Here is a 22,408-nt window from a genome sequence, read left to right as displayed (position 1 = left end):
GAAATAATTTCAGAAGGTTAGGTCTAGCCCTACTGCGCAGCTCTTATTTGAGTCCAAGTTGTAGGGTAGGACCTCTCATTCGAAGAATTATCTGGTCTTAGTAATATGTAATGGTATTCGCAAGCTAGTTAGGTAAAGGTAGCAGGGGTTCCTTATGCAGCTGATGGCGAAGAGTAGGTCGGAGAGTTACCCTAGGGTAAGCCTAGGATGAGATTACTGCAGAGAGCATTAGTAGTAGAAGGGACTTGGTAAAGTCAAGGCAATCCTTGAGGAAAATACAGATAGATGTGGAAGGTAGTATGGGTCCGTACTACTGAAAGTAGAGGATCCGTACTTGAGTCAAGGAGGGCCAAGATCAAACCAGGAAACTTGTAGTATGTGAGACCTCTCGATGTTATGTATGACCCTAATAATTATGTGTTTTGTTTCAGAATGGTGATGATTACGCGACATGGAGGAGGAGAAGGTTCAGGTTCAGGGTCAGGATCTGGCTCAGGATCAGGTTCGGGATCAGGTGTCGAGCCAGTCGATGAGGGACTACGCGATTTCATTGCTTCTGAGATCACTAGAGGCATCCTTGAGTCGACCCCGGTGATTTTCGGGTCGATCAAGGAATGGATCATTGAGTTGATTGAGGATCGCCTTAGGGCGTTGAGGAGTCACTGGGCGGCTAGCCGGTCAGGGGCGTGCACACTGTCCTTTAAGGACTTCAGGGGGAGTGGTGCACCGGATTTCCATGGGGCGAAGGACCCCGTCGTGGCCAGGAGATGGATCGCAGACATCGAGTCTGCACAGTTGATGAGCTTCTGCCCTGAGGGGTCAAAGGTTTGATATGCTGCAAGTTGTTTGAGGGACAGGGCTAGGGATTGGTGGGAGTCAGTTGGTGATTCCTTGGGAGCCTCAGCCGTTGAGGCTATGACTTGGTCGGACTTTATGACCAGGTTCAGGGCTGAGTTTGCGCCGGCTGTGGAGCTGCAGCAGCTGGCCAGGGAGTTTCTCGACATGAGACAGACTACAGAGACAGTGGCAAAGATTACCGCCAAGTTCCGGGAGAGGGCCTTGTTGGTGCCTCAGTATGCGGGGGATGAGGAGATACGGAAGACCCGCTATCATGACATATTGAGAGTGGACATTTGGGAGCACGTCAGCTACTCAGCATGCCCGACCCTGGATTCTATGATTGCCAGGGTGAGGGAGAGGGAGATTGATTTGGAGCACCTCAGGAAGAGGAAGTCAGAGAAGGGACATGTTACTCGGGATTCGGGGAAGAAGCCCAAGGGATTCGACTCTAGGTCGAAGGGCCAGCCGGGCCAGAGCCGCTGCAGGAAATGCGGCAGATCGCATGAGGGAGCTTGTAGGCTAGGATCATCAGGCTGCTATAAGTGCGGCAAGACTGGGCACTTTGATAGGGATTGTACTGCCCCTACCCCCACCTTTCAGATATCAGACATGATTTGCTTTCATTGCAATCAGAAGGGCCATAAAAAGGCCAACTGCCCGAGATTGACAGCAACAACAGCAACGCCGGTAGCGGTGCCAGCTCTAGCGACCCTGTGGATCACTGATGGCAGGTAGGGCAAGTCGTAGGCTCCAGTGGTGAGGAGCTGAGCCTTCCAGTTGACTACTGAGGAGGCATGCACCGCACCCGATGTGGTGAAGGGTATGATTTCTTCTCCTAGTTTTTATTAGATGTTGTTTATGATATTTATGTGCTATGTTATGTGTTTTGTTTAGGATCGTTCCATGTGAACGATATTCCAGTTCAGGTGTTGTTCGATTCGGGTGCTACTCGATCATTTGTCTCTCTTGCACTTAGCAAGAAGTTCCCTGAGTCTTCTAGCATGTTGGATTGCCCACTAGAGGTCGAGATTGCTGACGACCGATCAGTTCAAGCATCAGAGGTTTTCAGAGATTGTGTGTTGAGGTTGTTCGAGGAGCGCTATCTGGTAGACTTGGTTCCTATACCATTGCGTGGGAACAAGGTCATCATCGGTATGGATTGGTTGACCCCTAATGGGGCTGTGATTGACTGCGCATATCAGTTGGTACGTGTCAGGACCCCAAGTGGGGGAGAGCTGGTGATTCAGGGCGAGAGGCCACAACGTGGACCAGCTTTATGCTCAGCAGTGAGGGCTAGGCGCTACCTTCAGCAGGGTTGCTCCGGATACGTCGCCTACGTCATGGATACCCGGGAGGAGGGTACGGCGACTGTGAGTGATGTGCCGGTGGTGCGAGAGTACCCGGATGTGTTTCTAGAGGAGTTTCCTGGGATACCTCCGGAGAGACAGGTGGAGTTTAGGATCGACCTGGTCCTGGTGCGGCTCCGATAGCCAAGGCACCGTATCAGTTAGCTCTTCCCGAGATGCAAGGGTTGTCTACGCAACTGCAGGAGCTGTTAGACAAGGGATTCATCAGACCGAGTAGTTCACCTTGGGGAGCCCCGATTCTGTTCGTGAAAAAAAAGGACGGGTCGCATCGGATGTGTATAGATTACCGGGAGCTGAACAAGGTAAGGGTGAAGAACCGTTACCCACTCCCGAGGATTGATGATCTCTTTGACCAGTTACAGGGGCATCTTGGTTTTCCAAGATTGATTTACGTTCAGGCTACCATCAGATGAGGGTCAGAGACGAGGATGTACAGAAGACTGCGTTCCGGACTCGCTACGGCCACTATGAGTTCGTGGTGATGCCCTTCGGGCTCACCAATGCTCCTGCCGCGTTCATGGACCTCATGAACCGTATATGCAGACCGATGCTGGATCGGTATGTGATAGTTTTCATTGATGACATCTTGGTTTACTCTAATAAACAGGAGCAGCACGAGGAGAACTTGCGAGATGTGTTGGATACCTTGAGGAGGGAGAGCTTATACGCCAAGTTCTCTAAGTGTGAGTTCTGGTTGCACGAGGTGCAGTTTCTTGGGCACCTTGTCAACCAGAACGGTATTTTGGTTGACCCGGCCAAAGTAGAGGCCGTGATGAGATGGGAAGTTCCGAAGTCTCCATCTGAGATTCGGAGTTTCCTGGGTTTGGCGGGCTATTACCAGAGATTCATTCAGGATTTCTCCAAGATAGCCGTACCCCTGACCCGGTTGACGAAGAAAGCCGTTGTTTTTCGCTAGGGGCTTGAGCAGCAGGTAACATTTGAGACATTGAGATAGAGACTATGCGAGGCACCGATCCTCGCCCTGCCCGAGGGCGTGGAGGATTTTGTGGTATATTGTGATGCGTCCATCTTAGGGTTGGGCGCGATATTGATGCAGAGAGGGAATGTTATCGCTTACGCTTCGAGGTAACTGAAGCCTCACGAGGCGAACTACCCGATGCACGATTTGGAGTTGGGGGCGGTTGTCTTCGCCCTCAAGATTTGGCAACACTACCTCTATGGGGTCCGTTGTACCATTTACACGGATCACAAGAGTCTGAGGTACCTCATGGACCAGCCGAATTTGAACATGAGGCAGCGTCGGTGGCTAGATGTGGCGAAAGATTACGATTGTGAGATCCTCTACCACCCGGGGAAGGCCAATGTGGTGGCCGATGCTCTTAGCCGCAAGGCTGCCCCGATCAGGGACGTTTACTTGCGGATGACAGTGGTGACTCCGCTTCTGGAGCAGATCCGAGAGGCCCAGTAGGAGGCTATGAAGGAGGAACATCGGAAGAGCGAGCGTATTGTGGGACGGGTTTCCTCCTTCGACTAAGATAGCCGTGGGTTGTTGACGCTACATCGTAGGGTGTGGGTTCCCTATCATGGGGGTGTGCTCCAGGTTCTGATGGAGGAGGCGCACAAATCCAGGTTTTATATTCATCCCGAGGCGACGAAGATGTATAGAGATCTTCACCCAGATTACTGGTGGCCCTGCATGAAGCGGGATGTAGCATGGTATGTAGAGTGGTGCTTGACCTGCAGGAAGGTCAAGGCCGAGCACCAGAGGCCACACGGCAAGATGCAGCCGCTAGATATTCCCATGTGGAAATGGGAATATATTACCATGGATTTCATCACCAAACTTCCCAGGACCACGCGGGGAGTGGATTCCATATGGGTCATCGTGGATCGGTTGACCAAGAGTGCCCATTTCATACCGATCCAGGAGAGAATTTCGGCCGAGAAGGTGGCCGATATTTATATTCGAGACGTTGTAGCCCGACACGGAGTGCCAGTCTCCGTGATTTCTGAAATAGATGTACTGTTCACTTCCAGATTCTGGAAGAAATTCTACGACGAGTCGGGTACTCGTCCGCACTTTAGCACCGCTTTTCACCCGCAGACGGATGGTCAGAGTGAGCGGACCATCCAGACTTTGGAGGATATGTTGCGGGCATGTGTCTTAGACTTTGGTGGTAGCTAGGATACCTATCTTCCATTAACTGAGTTTTCCTACAACAACAACTACCACATGAGTATCGATCGTCCTCCCTTCGAGATGTTATACGGGAGGAGGTGCAGGACCCCGATTTGCTGGGGTGAGGTTGGGCAGAGAGTCATGGGGAGTACCGAAGTGGTACTCAAGACTACAGAGAGGATCCAACAGGTCAGGAGTAGGCTTCAGACTGCTCAGAGTCGGCAGAAAGGTTACGCCGACAAGCGTCGTTCGGACCTAGAGTTCCAGGTCGGGGATATGGTCCTCCTGAAGGTGTCACCTTGGAAAGGTGTCATCCGGTTCAGGAAGCGGGGCAAGTTGCACCCCAGGTACATCGGTCCTTTCAGGGTTGCAGCCTGGGTGGGCAAGGTGACGTATAGGCTGGATCTGCCAGCCAAGCTTCGCCAGATTCATAGTACCTTTCACGTCTCCTAGCTGCGGAAGTGTATGGTAGACGGCTCTACGATGGTACCTTTGGAGAATATTCAGGTGGATGACCGCCTGAACTACATTGAGCGACCAATAGCTATTCTCGACAGGAAGTCGAAGGATCTGAGGAACAAGAGGGTCGAGCTAGTGAAGGTGCAATGGCAGCACCGTAAGGGCTCAGAATGGACGTGGGAGCCGGAGGACGAGATGCGGGAGCACTACCCCGAGCTTTTTCCAGATGCATCATCAGACTTCGAGGACGAAGTCTAAAATAAGTGGGGGAGATTGTAATGCCCGGTTCCCGGTACGTATTTTAAATTTAAAGATTTTATGTTTTATAATGGGACTCGGCGAGTTGGAGGCCTAACTCTTCGAGTAGACAAGACTTTGGACGCAGATTTTAAGTAACCTACTCGACGAGTCGGGAGCCCGACTCGACGAGTAGGACTGTCTGGAGGAAACCCTAATATTTAGGGTTTGAACCCTATATAAACAACTTATCTTGCCTCAACCCAGCCCCCATCATCCCTCTCACTTCCAGAAAGCCTTATCTCGAAACCCTAGAGCTTGTTGAGTGTTCTTGAGCCATTTTTGAGTATTTAGAGTTGTTTGAAGCTTGAAGGAAGAAGTGGAAGCTTGGGTGTTCTTGAAGAAGCAAGTGGATCCAGAGATTTTGCTCCATTTCCAGTTTATTCAAGGTAAAAAGCTTGAACCTTGACTTATCATTTGATAGATCTTCTTTAAGACATGGATCTTGCCATTTTGGGACATTTCTAAGCCAGCTTTGGGTTTCGATCATATTGTGGAGTGTTAGCTTCAGATCTGGAACCATTGAGGGTTCCCATGGCATAAAGGTGCCAACTTTATGGCCATGGGAAGCCCATGCATCTTATAAACCCCATTTTATAGCCTTTTGAGCCAAAAACCCCATGCACGGACATCAAGTTCGTAGCTTTACGTATAAAATGGACCCTAAGGGGTCAGATCTATGATTTGGATTCATTAAGACCCACTGAAATCGACTATATACTTTTGGACAAAGAGGGACTCGCCGAGTCGTTCATGGGACTCGGCGAGTCGGGTCATATTTCCCATCAAATCCTTCTGTTGATGGACCAGATGCTAAGATAGAAGAACACTCAGTTTTCTAGGCTCATTAGGGACCTGGAAATCATGGAACTCGACGAGTGTATGAGCGGACTCGGCGAGTTCAAGGCGATGTCCCAACCTCATGAAGACAGACTCGACGAGTTCAAGGAGAACTCGGCGAGTCATAGACTGAACACCTTCATGCGTATGAAGATGAACTCGGCGAGTCGGTTGAAGAAGGTCCCAATGTTTTGTTGAAGGCGAACTCGTTGAGCTCTTACTAGACTCGACGAGTAGGGACAGGGTTGTAGCATTTCGTGGACGTGGCGACTCGACGAGTTGGTGGACCAACTCGGCGATTCTAGTCAACCAGATGTTGACTTTGACCAAGGTTTTGACCTTGACTTTGACCCGGACTTGAGTTGAACCTTGAAGGGGTTATGAGTATGAAATGGTAATGTAGAAAGGATGTTTTGTAGGGATTGAGGAGTCGAGAAGAGTTGATTTCCCTACCGAGGATAGTGCAGACACTACACGACATCGAGGGGAGTTACCCTCCAGTAGGGGTGGGTCTACGGCCACAATGCCGACCCACCAGCATGAGTTGTTGATAGATGATTGTTTCTGTGATAATAATCTAGGATTGCTACTACCTGATATGCTTATGTGCTAGCATGATATGTTATATGTGATAGTGGTAGTAGGAGGGGAATAGTCCCCGAGTTCGGTTGTTAGGACCGAAGGGTAGGTCGGGCACCCCAGATATGCCTGACAATATGATTATGTTATGATACGTGTGGTAGTAGTAGTAGGGGGTGAAATAGTCCCCAAAGTTCGATTGTTAGGACCGATGGGTAGGTCAGCACCCCAAAACTGCTTGACATGGGTAGGTCGGCGCCCCAGAATGGCCAGACAGGGTAGGACGGCACCCCAGAATGGTCGGACAGGGTAGGTCGGGCACCCCAGAATTGCCCGACAGTATGTGTGTTATGTGTTATGTGGTATGTGGTATGATGGTGGAACTCACTAAGCTTTGTGCTTACAGTTTTCAGTTTTGTTTCAGGTACCTCTTCAGCGAAGGGGAAGGAGCCGGCGCGGTAGCAGCGCATCGCACACACATTCGATTTCCGCACTATGATGCCCTTGGGATTGTACTCTGATATTATTATTATTATTATTCCATGACATATTTTTATGACATTTGACTTATGGGTTATGAGTTGATATGATATTGATGTTACTTTTCAGTAAATGGTTTTAAATAACTACTTATTCAAAACGAAATTTTTGGTCATGATTTTTGGGATGTTACAAGTACATACCAAAAATAGTTATGGGCTTAGACACCTAATCCAACACCATACTTCTTTGGATACAACAACTATAAGTGTTTCTTCTGGACTACATACTATAAGTGTTTCTTCTGGACTACATGAACCTAAATTTCGAATTGTACCTTAAACGTAGCAGAGAAACGCAAGAAAGAGGTAAAAATAAAAAAGGTTCCAGTAAAATGTGGTTTCTCCTTATCTGTCACCCAGAGGACATTATTTATACTAAGAAAATTGTTACCAACATATAGGGATGAACTTTTTAACCGAAGAATTAAATAGGAGGCGGTTGCAACTAATTAGTGTTATTCGATCCAGTTCCTGGTTCTTCTAATCCATCATTTTTGGTTTTCAATATTTTTGGTTCCAGTCTGGTTTGGGCCGGTTACGGTAATAAACACCTTCTTAGATAACACATTTCCTAGTAGAACCAAATCAAAATAGGTTGAAATCAGTTAGTAGTATTCAGTCTTGGTTCTACGTTCCCCATTCACTCCTTAATCAGTTTTCGGTTATTTCGTTTCCGGAATCCGTTACATCCCTACTATCATATTGATATCAAGGCTTAGAAGTCTTACTACTTATATACTCACTTCATTTTCACTTTCCACCTGTTTGGGATGACTTAAACACAATAAACCATTTTATCCGATTTATCAAACTATCTCATTTTTAGTGGCGGACCCATAACAAAATGTTAAGGGTAACACACGTAAATTTTAGGGGTAGCACGCCATGAAAATTAAACTACACCGAAAAATTTCCCAAAAGATTTCAACTACGCCTTAAATGTTGAGGGGTAGCACGGGCTACCCCGGACTTTTAAGGTCCACCCGTGCTCACTTTAATGATTAATTTCCGATTCATCGTAACTTTGTTTTGCACGTGTGATATACAAAAAAACAAAGATATCAGAAAGACAAAAATATGACCTCTTATTCATTTCAATAATCTTTAGAGTTAAAAATTCATTTTCAAAAATAAAAAAACTCTACTTTTTTCAAAGTGATTAAACTGATTTTTTCAAAAGTATATAACTAATTTTAAACACCACTATGTATATTTTATAAATGATAACAAATATTTTATTTTATTGTAATTAAAAGAACGTATTTTAATATTTATTATTGATTATACATACCGGTGAAATCAGGTGATTCGAGTATGGATTATAAAGCTTCAATTTTAGAATATCTTTTTCAAAATAAAAAGTATATATCTCTTATGAGTGTTGTTGTATGTGTTTTTAATAGTCTGAATGAAAAAATGACACAAAGTAGTCTTAATGAAAAAATAACACAAATATAGTCTGAATGAAAAAAATAATATATGAATAGTCCGAACGAAAAAATAACACATCAGAATAGAAAAACAATACAGAGATAGTCATAACGAAAAAAAGTAACACACTGATAATCTAAATGAAAATAAAAATAATACAAAAATAATCCGAAAAAAATATATTTTTAATGTTAATAATAATAATAATAATAATAATTATTATTATTATTATTTATTAAAAATAAAAAATAAAAAAAATGACAAAAGTAAATAAAAAACACTAGGATAATCCAAACGAAAAAAATAATATGATGTATCTATTAAAAATATTAAAAAACATATAAAAAAAAAGACAAAAAGAAAACAAAAAGAGGCAGAAAAAGAAATTTAGTATGCATAAAAGTAACATCTATTTTTTTATTCTTATTTTCTAAAAAACATAAAAAAAAATAATAAAAAAAGCAGAAAAAGAAATTTAGGATGCGTAAAAGTAACATCTGTTTTTTTGTTCTTATTTTCTAATATAATCTTTATTCCCGATCTCCGACAATAGTTTTTAATATGATTTTATGCTTATCCCGTATCTCCATTAGTATCACCAAAAAGGTATTATTTGTCATTTTGCATTCATGGGAACCACTTGCAATTTGATGCCAACGACTACTCCAACCAAATCACTATTTTTCAACTTCGGCTATGACAGTCCCCGTTTGAAAACGAAGCTTCAAATCGTTGAATGGGAGACTCGGATTTCTACGTATTTGGGGTGTTAAGTTTTAAGTTTTGAAAAAATACTTTTTTTATTATAAAAGTGATTAATAGATTGTATATAATTAAAAATAACGTGTAAAATGATTTATATGATTTGTATTTTTTGACCGATGTACAAAAAAGATTTTTTTTATAAAAATAATTATTATTTAAGGGTTCTATTGTGGATTTGGTTTTTATTTTTAAAATCATTAGTTTGGATCCGTTAATCCGGGTAAAATGAGTATTTAGCTATCAAATATGTATTTTTTTTATGTTTTGTTCAAGGTTCTAAAAAATACATTATAACAAAAGTCATGACGCACCATGTCTCAAAGGTTTATACTTGACGTCACGTTGTCTTATTTTATATACGCATATAAAAATAAATTATATATATATATATATATATATATATATATATATATATATATATGGTGAGGTTCAATAAAGAACCATAATTAACCAAGGAACCAATCTTTTTTTCAACTTTTAGAACTTATTTTTTATAAAAAAAAAAACTAAAAATACAGAAATTCATAATTTTTTATCCTTTTTCCAATGATATCAAATTCGATTTTTTTACGTCAAATTCACAATATGAATCTTTGAAAATTCACAATGCGAATCCGAAAAATATTTTTCAAATTCACAATGTTAATATATGAATTTAGATATTTTTAGATTTTTTTTCGATAAAGAATAAGTTCTAGAAATTGAAAAAAAGATTTGGTTCCTTGAAGAACCAATAATTATGGTTCTCTATTGAACTTTTCCATATATATATATATATATATATATATATATATATATATATATATATATATATATATATATATATAGTCTTAAGTCACGCCTTACAAACGATGTGACTCGCCACAACTCGTAAAAGCTTGAGACTTGACATTACCGTCAAGTCACACCTAACGTTATTTAGAATATTGGTTTTGTTATTATCAAATAGGTTCTGTCTGCACTCCATAATTTCCAAGAAAACCCACAATACCAACACTACCACTAATGTTACCCCTTCCCTCCTCCAACGTGAGCCATCACCACTTAACCCCTTCCCCACTACAGATTTCTACGACTGTAACACATATTACCCCAGGTATATCTTTATTTCAAAATTATGACTTTTTATAAATTTTATTGGCCCTACGCAGGGCGTAGGAGGGCGTAAGTCATTAACTCCACGCGAGGGTTTTATGCCATACACAGGGGGTAACTATATGTACGTTGGGTTGTGGACCGAAGGTCGACCATGTAAAGGCTTTGGGCATTAAGGAAGTAAAGTTTAGACCTTTTGGGAGGTTATAATGTTGGTTGTGAGATCTAACCCTCGAATTGTGTGGTGGAACGCATGGTAGAAAGGGGAAAAGTCATGGACCTGGCTTCTTGCATGTATTAAGGATTTTAGTTCGAGAAGTTTTTTGTAACGCCCCAAATTATAAGGTAAAAATTTCATTTTTAAATCAACCATAAACACCATTTATCATTTTTTCAATCATTCAAAAGTATATCAGAGTAAAAATCGTTATCAGAGTACAATCCCAAAATTATAAAGTTGTGGGGATATGGAAGATGCGTTGTGATCAAGTCGGGCCCTTCCCTTTCGAACTGGAAGTACCTGAAACCATAACCATAAAATCGTAAGCACAAAGCTTAGTGAGTTCCCCAAAATACCACATACCATACATACCATTGGGCCTAGCCCTCACATTGGGCCTAGCCCACCATAATAGGCCTAGGCCTCATACAATGGGCCCAGCCCGACATACCATGCAAGAGTCACGGAGACAACTAGCATCCTACATAACATACATTGGGCCTAGCCCTTCCTGATCCATGGGCCCAACCCAACATAAAATGGGCCTAGCCCGTCATACAATGGGCCTAGCCCAACATACTATGAAAGAGTGATAAAGACAACTAGCATAATAGACCCTAGTGGGTCGGCATTGGTGTCTTCGACCCTTGAGTACAGTGAGGAGACTCACCTCATAGTCAGATAAAATAGTTGCAACCACACGTTGCTCCAAATACCAACTCTACTAATCACCTTTACAATAAATAATGACCAAAACTCGGACAACAACTCAACATACCCAAAATACCCTTAGGTCAACTTAGTCAAACTCCTGGTCAAGTCGAAAGTAAAAAAGTCAAAAGGTCAAAACAACCAAGATCTAGTCTTTAAGTCTCAAAGGGACCAAAAGTGCATCTTTTTCAACTTAATCCATTAAGTCCAAGTCTCAAACCTTTAGATCTGAATCAATATAATGTTTAGATGGAAAAGTTTCCAACATTACCCATAACAAGGTCAAAAACTTTCAAGATCTAAACTTTATGAACTAAAGTGACCAAAATCTTATAATACCCAAGACTAGCTAGATCTAACAAATGCATCATCAAGATTCAAGCTTTATACCTCTAAAAGAAAGATCCAGGTGAACAAAGTCTGGATCTACAAGCTCCAATGCAACCAACAGTTTTCCAAGAGCTCCTTCCTTTTCAATGTGCACCAAGAACACTCCAAATCACTCAAAAGTATCAAGAATACATAAAGGAAGCCTAGGGTTTCTAGATTACATGTTTAGGGGGATGGAGGATGAATATGGGGAGGGTTCCAAGAGTTAATGATGCTTAAATAGGGTCGAAAGGCTCAAAATTAGGGTTTATACTTGACGTGCGTACGCCCAGCATACCAGGTTAAACTCTGTGATCCTCTTAAGCTTATACGCCCAACGTTCACGCCACGTACGCCCAACGTACAAGGCTAAGTTCATTTCCCACCAAGTTCCAAAGGTCATAACATCTTCGTCCCAAATCCGATTTCGACGATCCTTATATCCATAGAAAGGTAATGAGAAGCTCTACAATCTTATCAATTCTCCTTTTCCTTAAAACTTTTCTAACTTAAATCCTAAATTTACGAAAGGCCCGGACCACCACTTTACCATTATACCCTTTGACTCCAAAGTACAAACCAAACTCTTGGATCACATAATCTACATTACCCGCATCCAAATGGGTCTAAACCTCTCTTTCCTAAAGCCCGGAGCCTTATCATACTTGATCTTTGGGTCGCGGCCCCAAATTATGAAACGACTCGAAACTGGGTGTTACAACTCTCCCCACTTAAATTAGATTTTGTCCTCGAAATCACTCCTTGCTATTTTCCAAGCAATCAGACGATCGAATCAATTCTTTCAGATCCCTAATAAAAGTCGATCCTAACATACGATGGCCTTCCAATAATCGAACCTATCCTTAGTAGAACTCACATGTTGACGACAAACGAATCCTTTCTCCCGCTAACCTTAATCTTTAAAGAACAACCATCACTACTCAGCTCAAATCCAGGAATCCAATACCTTATCCGACTTCCCGACATAGAAAACCATTCCGAAATACTATCAATAGGACCTATCTCTGCAATCCGAACTGAAAGAAATCCTTCTGGTCCTAAATCATCTAGCTGAAACTCGTGGCAGATAGAATCCTAAGCATACATTGTTATTGAAAAGATCTTTCATATAAACAGAGGCAAATCCCAACACGAGTCTCATCTATCAACCTGAAACGTAACTTACATCTCGAAATCCAGAGATTTACACTTGCATTCTATCCGAAATCATTTGGTTCCATGGTAACCTTCCACTAAATCGAGATATCAAATCCCCAATCGACCGTTGAGACTAACAGTCTCACACCTGGTCTCACCACCAGGATCTTACTAAGAGTCTAAGTGATAAGGGCTACCCTAGCCTAACCACCACACAGATATCAACTTATAACCACAAAGTCATCCCACTATAAACGTGATCTAATACCTTGCTCCAACCAATATCTACAGGGTCTTAGTCACACTATCATAAACATACGGGCCTGGCCCACGGGTCTCACCTAGTATGCACAATCGAACGGGCCTCCCCCACGAGTGTCACCCAATCGAGTGTTGTACAGGCCTAACATTGCCTCAGATCCAATGATTCTCATACCAACCGCAGATTAGTCCTCCGATAATATTGTCCGCCTCAACCTAGGTATGCACTAATCCTATTTCAGCCCAACGACCACTCTTACCATGGTCTACCTCATCATGGTGAATACTACGACTACATCACAGACTTACAACACTTCCCGAAAACCTACCATCCTTGTGCATGCTACGGATACCCCTTAATCTTACAACACGCACATGAAAGAGAAATGAAGTTTGGGGTGGTTTAATAAGTTAGTGCTTAATGAAGAATGTATAATGGACGTAAGTACACAGGACGTACCATGGGAGTACGTAGCGGGTACTGGGCTTGAGTCTTGTACATCATGCGTAAAAACGGACTATGCATGGCGTACTCAGTGTAATACCTATTTTCCAGGATGAATCGAATTAGGGTTTCAAGGAGTCAAAAGGTTGGATTTTTGAATAAAATGAGTCTCACGGCGTGAGACATAGAGGCTCACGACATGAGATTGGTAATATGAAAACTATTATTCGGGACTGGTCTCACGACATGAGAGCTGATTCAACCCAAGCCCATGATCTTTTAGGATTTCCTTCGTATTTAATCACCTCTAAACCCATTTTAGGGTTCATCAGCAACCTCCAAACCCTCTTTCACCTCAGAAAACCCTAGCCTTCATCCCTTGCATGATCTTTGGTCATTTTGGATCCTTTCTTGGTTTAAAGAAGAAGAAAATAAGAAGAAGAATGTGATCTTTTGTAGAGGCTTGCAAGGAATCATCATCATTATCACCTTACATTGTTTCTGGACCCATGTAAGTGTCAAAGATTCCTCCTTTATTGTTATTTAAGGATAGATCTAAGTTTTGTCCCACTTTACTCCTTGGTTGAGCAAGTTTGAATGGATGGAAACCATAAAGTTAGCAACTTTATGGGTTATAAGGGCCTTAAGACTGTTATAGATTTCATATCTAGTGAATGGTTGGATTTTGGAACCTTGCATGAAAGTTAAATGTCTTTTTCTTCAACTTTTTACCCAAATGAGATCTACACATGTATTGGACATCTATGTCTTAATAGCATCTACTTTCCAGTGTATTACGGAGTTATAAGACCTTATAGAAAGTTAAAGTTCAAGGCTTAATGAATTAAGGAGTTAAAAGTTGGATTTTTGGCCTCAGACTGTTCTCACGACATGAGACATAAGGTCTCATGACGTAAGGAGTGGTTGATCCCGTTTCTGATGAGCTTCTTAGGGGTCACGATGTGAGGAAAGTTTTCCATGTCATGAGGTCAGCTCAGGTATCATTCCTTGACTAAGTTGGCTAGGTTAAGTCGTGACGAGTTGGAATCAGACTAAGTGGGCTCTCACGACGTAAGGATGGATAGTTGACATTATGGGACGTTGAGTTTTCGCTTGGGTTGACTTATGGTAAAATTCTATATTTCGAAGGTAGACTTAGGGTTTACCTTGTGTGGATTGATAGGAGGTGATAAGCACCCATCATTCTGCAGGAGAGCAGTTAGCTGTGGTCGACGGTTTTAAGCTGAGTGTTAGTCGGCTTTGTGATTCAGGTGAGTCTCCTCACTATACCAGGGGGTCAAAGGCACCAATTCCGGCCCATTGGCTTATGTTATTTAGGAAGACCAGGGGGTGGCCCTTGGAATCTGTATGAAAGACCTGGAGGTGGTTCCCAGAAAATTGTATGCAAGACCAGGGACTGGACCCTGGCAGATATATGTAGTATGCTCGTTGTCTTAGTGATACTTGCATGGAAGACCAGGAGGTGGCTTTTGGAACTTGTTTGTATAATCCAGGGTCTTGGTCCCCGGCCTGGCAAGGAAAGACCATGATATAACTCATGGAATAATGGCAAGACTATGGTTGGCACATAGCAATCTGTATTGTATGTATGGTATGTAGTATTTTGGGGAACTCACTAAGATTTGTGCTTACAGTTTCATATTTTATGGTTTCGGGTACTTCCGGTTCGAAAGGGAAGGGCCCGACGTGACTGCAAAACATCTCGTAAAGTTTTCCTCATTGGCAATTAATGATATTACTCTGATGTTTAAATAATATATTCACTTTGATCGGTTTTGGAACAAATCGTTTGTATGATTTAATGTTTTAAAAATGAAAATTTTACTATGAATTTTTGGGACGTTACAAGTTGGTATTAGTGCCTTTGTTTGATGGATCCGGGCACACTTCCAGGCGTGCCTGAACTTAAACTGGGGAATTGATAATTTTGAAAGAAAATGAATTTTCTGAAAAGATTTTAAAGAAGAAAGGAGTATGATGCGTGCATTTAGCCGAGCTCAAGTAAGTGATTCCTAGAATACCCATACATGTTTTTTATGTTATATGTTAATAGAATTGCATGCTAGATTAGGGCTAAGGATCTGCTTAGGATTTCATGATAGGAGAGATGACTTTATATTCCTGATTGTTTGAGCTTTTGGAATCACATGTTAGTATGGATTTCAGATGATTGGATGGATTGTCAGGGTATATGATGCCTCATAGCCTAGGAGGATCGGATGCTATGCAAGATTTGGAATTTGTAATTGCTAAGTGTATACTTTAAAAATTGTATACGATTAGGATCATATAACCCTAGTGTGACTGATTGTCCCTTATTTCATGTTCCTTGTTTGGTTGTGGTCCTAGGGTAGAATCTTTTATTCGATAAACTATTTGATCCTGTATTGTGTATAATTTGCATGCATAAGGCAACCGACAATGAGAGTAGAAGTTCCTAGCATGGTAGTAGCAAGCGAGTTTGGGATGCCCTTTGTTTGTTTTATGTCCTGGAGTGTTACTGCACAAATGTTGCTTGCTTTGTGCTTTGTGGGATCCTTAGTGATGTGAGTTAACTATTAAGTTTATACAATAAGTCACACGTTATGAAGGTTAAATAATCTAAGAGTGATTGATTTGACCATATTGCACAGCTCTTATCTGATTCCAACCGTTGTAGGGTTGAGACTTTTACTCGACGTATTATCTAACCTTTGTTGCATATGACTGTATTCATGAAGTAGTTAACTAACATTATTGTGATTGTTTTCAGCTGTTGATGGCAGGTTGAGGTTGGGAACCTAGTAGGGCCTAGCAAGTATTTTAGTGGGTTTGGTCGCGCTGTTTAGCGAGTACTTGGAGTACCATATTGAGAAGGTGATCCGAAGGATTCGGGATAATTCTTGAGGAAAGTATGGATATGTGTGGAAGGTAGTATTAGGCTCGTACTATTGAAAGCATAGGATCCATACTCGAATCGAGGAGAGTCATGGAGAATCTAGGAATCCTATGGGTTGAGGATTCTTGGGTATGTTCTGATCATTTGTATGATTGCATTTTAGAATGTTGATGAGCACACATGGAGGAGGTTCAGGTTCTAGTTCAGGATCAGGTGCGAGTACTGAGTCGATTGATGAGCAGATACAGGAGTTCATCTCGTCGGAGATCACCCACAGTATTTTGGAGTAGATTCCTGTGATCTTTGGATCGGTCAAGGATGGGATTATGAAGATTTTGGATAAGCGTCTGGGTGCGTTCCGCACTGAGATTATAGCTATTGCGGGAGCTCACACTCTTTCCTTCCGCGAGTTCAATGCTTGTGGAGCTCCCGAGTTCTTTGCAGAGAAGGATTCCATTGCTAGTAAGAGGTGGTTAGCAGATATTGTGAACGCTTTCTAGACGAGTTTCTACCCCAAGGGGTCGAAGGTCAGATTTATATCCTATTTTCTAAAAGACAAAGCTCGAGATTGGTGGAAGGAGGTAGACTTCTCTTTGGAAGGCGAATCCATTAAGACGTTGACTTGGGATGAGTTTGTGACTCGGTTTAGGGCAGAGTTTGCACCAACTATTAAGGTGCAGTAGTTGGTGAGGGAGTTTCAGGACCTTCGCTAGACGACTGAGACTATGGCGGATATCACCGCCAAGTTTAGGGAGAGGGCTCTTTTGGTTCCACAGTATGGCGCATATGAGGAGATGAAGAAGACAAGGTACCATGATATGTTGCGTGACGATATCAGGGAGTTTGTGAGCTTTTCAGTTTGTCAGACTTTGGAGGACATGATTGCTAGAGCCCGAGAGCGGGAGATTGATCTGGAGCACCTGGGGAAGAGGAAGCCAGAGCAGGTGCAGGCAGCTGGGGGTCCTACGAAGAGACCCAAGACTTTAGATTAGCAATTGAGGGGCCAGCAGGGCCGAGGTCAGTGCAACACATGCGGGAAGTAGCACGGTGGGGTTTATCGATCTAGGGGTATGGGTTCCTACAAGTGTGATAGAGTTGGTCATGTCAGCAGAGATTGTCCCCAGGGGACGATCCCGCTATGTTTTCAATGCAACTAAGTGGGCCACAATAAGGACGACTGTCCAGAGTTGATGAGAGGAGCAGTGAGGCCACCTGCTCCATCCACTCTGAAGATTACTGATGGTCGCCAGGGCAGAGTGGAGGTTCTTGTGGTGAGGAGCCGAGCATTTAAGTCACAAGACGAGGGGATCCGAGTTCCATCAGTGGACGTCGCATGTATGTGTTGTATTCAATTCCTACATGCTCTTATTAGTTGTGTTTATGATTGCATATTTGTATGTGACATGCTATGTGTGGTTTATCTAAGTCTTCACCTAGAATTTAGAGTTTTCTTCATGATGGTCTAGACAATTTATCTTGAGAATATTTATATGCCATTTTGCATACCGAGAGCCGTGTTTAGGGGATATTTAGGTGATCCAGTTTTGGATTTCAATGTGGGAGGCATCGGCCATCATCGGAACAAGATTAAAGTGAGAAAAGATCAACATTCAATTTGATCTTTGGTGGTATCAGCAAGAATTCAAGGAATCTGTGAGGTGGGCATGCTGGGTTTGAATGCAGTATATGTAGGAGTTATTTATAGTATCGAGGCAATGAGGAATTGGTTTGATCGTGGGAGTAAGATCAGTAGTTGTCAAGTTCATACCTTCGTATTGTGGTCAGTTTCAAGTTCGTAAGGGAATTTATCTAAGTTCAAGTAGGTTGTGGAATCGGTTGGATACCCATTTCAATAATTGAGATGTTGTTCTTCATCATCCGATAAGTCGCCGAGGACTTGTAGTGGAGTCAATGGGAAGTACTTGGGCTTATTGAGCTCATTGAGATTTCAGGAAGTATTCAGCTGGTTTTGGAAATGTGTGTGATCGCTGAGATTGGCTAGTAACGGAATGATAGTTCTTGGAAGCTAATATTGAATTGTAAGGTTGTGAGATGGATTGGAAATCCATCAATTTTTGTGGATTGGAAGAGCGCAGTCGAATCCAAGTGGGGGAGAATTGTTTGGACTAAGGGTTGCACAAGTATGGATATTCGGGTTACATTGCACATTAGTAGTGACACATGGTGGGTACACGATCAGGAAGAGGTTAAGGGTTATGTTAGAGCCTCTCTGCCTATTCTTTTTTAGATTAAGGCTTTAGGGTTCAAAGCATGACCTAAATACCTGGTTGAGGTATAGTCGGATGCGGGTTCGACTCATGATGATTATGGTTGGTATGGTAGATGAACAGAAAGACCATGGGTTGAGACCATGGCAGTATAGAAGTGTTGTAAGACTATGAGGGTGGCCGTAGCATTCACTAGGTTGGCAGGTAGTATAGAGATGTTGTAAGACTGCGGGGTGGCCGTAGAATTCACTAGATTGGAAGATAATGGTAGAAGTATTGTTAGACTGTGGGGGTGGCCATATCATTCACTAGGTTGGAAGGTAGCATAGAAGTGTTGTAAGACTACGGGGGTAGTTGTAGCATTCACTAGGTTGGCAGGTAGTGTTTGATGGGTTTTAGGTAAAACAAATAAACTAGAAAACAATTCCTAAGTTCACATGCAACCTACTTTGGATCTATGTTATATCTATTGAACATATAACTTTGAATTGCAAAACAAGAACCCTAGAGGAGAGAGGCTATTTTCGAAATTAACTAATTAGGGTTTAAGAGTTACATACCTTTCAATTGTTATAGCAAACAATTGATAATCCTCTTGAACTTGATCTTCTTGGAAGCCTAGCACCACAAATGTAATGCCTCTAATGGAATCACACCCAAGAGCTAGCAAGAAGGAAACTAGAAGGAGAGAGAGAGAGAGAGAGAGAGAGAGAGAGAGAGAGAGAGAGAGATATATATAGAGGGTATGCAATTTTCGACCCTAGGGTTTCACCAAGGAAGGAGTGGCCGAAATTGTGAGCTGGGAGGCTCCTTATATAGCCGAAATTGTGAGCTGGGAGGCGCCTAGTTAGTATTATCAAGGGTCGTTATATGCAATTTTTCATGCCATGAGTCATGAGTCGGCCACTGGTGGGAGCAAATTTGGCGAATGCTTGGAAGATCAGTAGTTGGACCAGCGTGTAGTTCAACAATAGGGAAAAGGAAGTTGTAGTCCAAGTTTATTTGACTACTGGAAGCTGGTTGTCCCCATCTGGGACAATGAAGTCAGAACTCGGAAGCGCTTGTGTCGTTCAGGATGGATGTTAGCTGATTGTTGACAGGTTTGGAACTGATTACAACTGTTGGTAGGGCAAGAGGAATAGTGAACCATCACTCCAGAGTGTGGGTGAGGAATTCATCTCATGGGTTTGTTCATATGTCGGGATTGTCAAGAGCATTTATATGGATTATGATAGAAATGCATAGAGTGCATCGAAATTTTTTCAATAAGTGGGTAGTTGGATTAGTGATCCGTCCGTTCCGGTCGAGGGTTATAGTTCTTTGTCACGAGCTGAAATGGCCTAAGGATTTGGAGTTGTATCATGGGAAGTGCTTCAGATTTTTGAGCTCGTTGAGACTTCAAGAAGTATTCATCTTATTTTGGGAATGTGTGTGATCACTAAGATTGGCTAGTAATGGAACATTAGTTCTTGTAAGCTCATGTTGTCGACAGTTTGAATTGTAAAGTTGTGAGATGGATCGGTAACCCATAAAATTTTGTAGATTAGAAGAGCGCAGTCGAATCCAAGTGGGGGAGAACCGTTTGGATGTCCGAGGATAGAATCAGGTGCGAAACCAGGGATAGTTTCACATCCTAGTCAAGAGGGGATCCAGTTCAAGTGGTAGTTTGGATTAAGATTGCGCAAGGATTGGAGGTTCAGATACTTTCAACGTCAGGTTGGTGTATTTGTAGTAATGCATAGCAGACATGTGGATGGATCCAGGGTGAGGATTGTGTTAGAGCTTCTTTACCTGTTCTTATTTGATAAAGGCTTTGGGGTTCGAGGCATAACCCGAACACCAGATTGGGATATAGACAATGTGGTTTGACTCATGATCGATCGTGGGTTGGTATGGTAAATGGAGAACAAGACCACGAGTCGGGCTCATGGCTGATATGGGAGTGTTGTAAGACTGCGGGGTAGCCGTAGCATACACAAGAATGATAGGCTATCAGGGAAATGTTGTAAGTTTGAGATGTAGTCGTAGCTTTCACCAGATTAAGGTAGGTCATTGTTAGAGTGGTCATTGGGATGAAAGAGGATTAGCACATGCTTGGGTCGAGGCAGACAATATCGTCAAAGGATTTCTCTTTGTTTTGGTATAAGGATCATTGGATCTGAGGTGAGGTTAGGCATGTATAACATGATTGGGTGAGACCCGTGGGCGAGGCCCATTTGATTGTGCAGACCGGGTGAGACCCATGGGCGAGGCCCATTTGGTTGTGATAGAATGTGTGAGACCCGGTGGAAATTGTCTTGGGCAAGGTTTTGGATCACGTTTAGAGTGAGATGACTATGTGGTCAGTGGTTGGTATCTATGTGATGGTTAGGCTAGGGTAGCCCTTCTCAGTTAGACTTTTAGTCGAAGCCTTATGATGGGATCAGGTGTAAGAATGTTAGTTTTCGCGATTAGTTAGGGAGTTTACATCTCAAGTTAGTAAGAGGTCACCATGGACGCATGAGATCTCAGATAGATCGAATTTGCGAATTCCTTTGGTTATCGGAATTTGAGTTTTAGTTTGGTCTGGCGCTTAGGGGTGAGACTTGCGTTGGGTGTCAACCTTGATCTCAAATAGAAGGTTTCAGCAGTGACGAATGGTTGGTTATGTTATCCTTTGTTGGACCAAGAGGGCTGTTGGAGCCATTAAGGAAAGCAAGCTAGAGCAGCTCTTTCCAGATAGACCCTCGTTTAGGAGTCGTGTGGTGAGACTATGTGAGGCTATCAGCCTCAGTAGCCAAGTGTAAATCCGGTATGTCAGTTAATGGGTAGGTAAGTACGAGATCAAGGAGGTGTCGGTTACATCAGAATTATAGTTATGGTATGACAAGGTGAGCCTGGGAGGGTACCCATGATTTAGACTCTTGTTAGGAGTCTCCTTTGTTATCAAGTGAAAAGTTTTCAGCGGCAATGAATGGTCAAGGATTCTGTCTCCCAGTGGAAACAAAAATATAGTCCAGGGTCAGAAGGGTTTACGCTCTGTTTGGATTACGAAGTGGATTCGATTTGGCAGTGATTCTAAATGGTCGGGAAGTAAGACAAGGTTTTAGGATTCACATTTCGGGCAGAGTAGTGATGGTTATTATTCAGTGGTTAACGCTAATGGGATAAGGATTCGTTCATCGTCAGAATATAAGAGCCTTGCTAAGGTTAGGTTCGATTATAATTTTAGAAGGTCGTTTTATGTATGAGTTGACTTCTCGGTCCGTATCGGAGTTGTGGAGGAACTATTCAAGTTGTCTGACAAAGTTGGAAGATAGAAAGGAGTGATTTCGACAACAAAATCTAATTTAAGTGGGGGAGATTTGTAACACCCATTTTCCTAGATGAACCGAATTAGGGTTGCAAGGTTAAAAATGATGGATTTTGAAAGGAAAGGAGCCTCACGACGTGAGACAAAGAGGCTCATGACGTGAGATAGGGTTTTACGAAAACTTTGTTCGGGACTGGTCTCATGATGTGAGACATAGAGGCTCAAGACGTGAGAACTGATGCAACCCAAGCCCATGATCTTATAGGGTTTCCTTCATATTTAAGCACATCTAAACTCATTTTAGGGTTTCTTATCAGTCTCCAAACCCTCTTTCACCTCAGAAAACCCTAGCCTTCATTCCTTGCTTGATCCTTGGTCATTTTGGAGACTTTCTTGGTTTGGAAGTAGAAGAAAGAAGAAGAAGAAGAAGGTGATCTTTTGTAGAGGCTTGCAAGGAATCATCGTCATCA

This window comes from Lactuca virosa, chromosome 5 (assembly GCF_052849685.1).
Source record: "Lactuca virosa cultivar CGN04683 chromosome 5, Lactuca_virosa_CGN04683_v6, whole genome shotgun sequence".
Classification (NCBI taxonomy): domain Eukaryota; kingdom Viridiplantae; phylum Streptophyta; class Magnoliopsida; order Asterales; family Asteraceae; genus Lactuca; species Lactuca virosa.
This window is presented reverse-complemented; position numbering follows the sequence as displayed.